The following is a 2,766-nucleotide window of genomic DNA, read 5'->3' on the forward strand; positions in this document are numbered from 1 at the left end:
GTACTATAGTTAAGCATAGTTTTACGTTACTTGTAATTTCATTTAGGAAACTATCTGAAAGCAAGTGGGTTAACCTTGCGTGAGTTTAAACTGATCTTAATAAACCTATGCCTAAACACTATACCTGGATAGGTACGGAGTTAACTTCTAACCAACGCAAACTGAGGTGGAGCTCGCCAGGCCCTTTGCAACCACCTACATTCCAATAATATAACGCCTGGAGCCACGCAGTAACAAAGGACCGTAGTTTTCACAGCAGCACTATGAAACATCGCGAACCGTATCCAATCATCAGAGAGCAAATCTATCAAACAATATCGCTTAGGAATCGTACAAACCGTTTTGAAAGTCTGTCGACAAACTTAAAATGTATTAACCACCTCTCCTAATAAATTCACCTAAACGTGGTCAGCTTAGTCTAGCCACACTACGCAAAAATAGAACCGGGACCTGCTGAATTGTGCCAACCCAAAAAACCTATTGATTCAAGCGTCGACAGCTACACGGACAGTCGAAGCTTTGCCCAGACGGAATAATGGCTCCCTACTATGGGCCCGCCAAGTCATTGAGGCAGTCCTAAGCTATCGGCTGCCGTTGGTTTCTAGAAAGAGACTTTATTTGCTCATCGTAAAGATCACAGACAAACTCGGACCATATCTTCCAATAAGTTTTATTACCGCTTGGCTTCTAGGGACACTTGTGATGATGGTCGTGAGCGACCCTGGTGTCCCTATAACGTTGCAGGACAACTGCTTAAATTCGTTTTTCAGTAGAGCAGAGAGTCTGATGCGAAGGCAACACCGGTAGTGATCCCTGTATTGAATGCCAGTACATGCGTTGTCACGTTGTAGGAATTGCATCTGCAGGACATCGATTATATAGAGGTTCCTAGTAGGTAGTTGTTATCCCGTGTTTGTTTGGCTTGTCATATCTGCAATGATCGACCTGTCATCTAACCCCTTCTGATGCAAACTCACGTATTCTTGAGCGGTACATATGGTTGTTTACGCAAAGAAAAATCGACCATCGTTTCTATGTTTGCTCGATGCGACCGTATTCTCTCGGTTAACGGTACGGACCGGCGATCCAGTGGAAAGCCAACCAGAGAAGTTAAAATGGCTTCCAATTAGATATGTTGAACACTTGGAGAAGCAAATAGGCATTTTCACAGATGTGAGTTTTCTCATATGATAGGCATTATTACACATTCGTTCTATTTTATATAGAAATTAAGATAAATTAAGACACATTGGTCTCAGGGGGTTGGAATAATTCTAAGAAACAATTTATGGCCCTTGTTGCACGAATAGAGGAAACGAATATCACTGGCGTGCGTGTTCAAATTTGAATAGCAAGGGAGAATTGGCTTTTGGCTACAAATCTCTGGCGCCCCCCAAGGCGCTTATATATTTCTCTATCGATAAAAGCCATTCTTGAAACGAGGTTCCACCCGATCGCGTATTAATCAACGTCGCTTCAAACCCAAATCGGGTCGGAAAAACTGCGAAACCCACCCGTGCCTCCTGTTAATTGCCAAATGGAGGTATGTTTATATACATCCATTCGCATAACAGAAAAACATTTTAGAACAGGTACGCCGTACATCCACTTCTGAGAACCGTTATTCTCTCTGGATAATTTATGAATATTCGGCTTCCTTTAAGCCTGCTTAGTTCTTATACTTTCAGCTGCATCTATGGTAAAATATGCCGTTTAGTCACCCGGTTTTCGTACATAGCTAGCAAGCGTAAATATAGATTTTCATCATCTTAAGTAAATAAACATGGTGCCTTCTAAACGAGATAAAGCTTCGCTCAGACGAATACGTATCCCGTACGTTGAGCTTTCAGTGCGCGGTCGTCAACTATATTGAAGCCGTCTTATATGATATATTTTGTTTTTTGCTTGAAAAACACATGATAACTACGACCGACAGCAAATTTCTCAGCTGCCTTTAAAATTCTTGTGATTTCAGCTTAATTATAATTATAAATAATATACGCCGACATTACCAGTGCTGTGGTGGGCTATAGTAAGGCCGATACAATTCAATAGTTGAAAATGCTGAGCATTCCAAATAATCTCGAGCCTAAGTCGTGTATTAGCTTATCTGAGTGTTTCCTTTTTGCAGTATTTGAAAATTAAAAGTGTTTTTTTACCGTGTCAATAAAGGTCGCACGCTGAAAGTGGCTCTCAAACGATAGAGCTAACTATGTAACGAGCAGAAGCGACACATGTTTTAACATGCATTACTAAATCGCATAACGTACATCGTGCAACTGAGTTAATGGAGTTCACAAAAGAACCGTCGAGACGAGACACAAAGTGGTCGATTGAGCTCTTGACGAGTGATCGATATAAATCTTATTAGCTTTTAACTGTTTGTGTGGATGGAGACGCAAACTGTTATTATTCACAGTCAAAATGAGAGTAACCGCTTAATTCAAATGGTTGCAGATATGACAGGTTCAGGTGGTATCAAGATGGTAGTTCTGTTTAAGGCCCGCTGTCACACCGTTTAGCCATATTGTAGATTATCATAGAGTTTGCCCGACTAAAGACTATTTCCATCGGTCATAGCTGAAATGGAGCATCATGGTTAAAGCCGGTTTTGATATAACTCTATGACTGTGCCCTTTTCAGTTGTCGAATGCCTTTCGGGCGCCAGTAGTAAGTGCGATCCCGTTAGGTAAAAATCGTATATATATTTACGTTAGTCATCTACATGTTATTGAGCGATAAATAAAAACTTTAATAGTATATATA

The sequence above is a fragment of the Varroa destructor genome, unplaced genomic scaffold (genome assembly GCF_002443255.2).
Source record: "Varroa destructor unplaced genomic scaffold, Vdes_3.0 BEIS01000006.1, whole genome shotgun sequence".
Taxonomy (NCBI): domain Eukaryota; kingdom Metazoa; phylum Arthropoda; class Arachnida; order Mesostigmata; family Varroidae; genus Varroa; species Varroa destructor.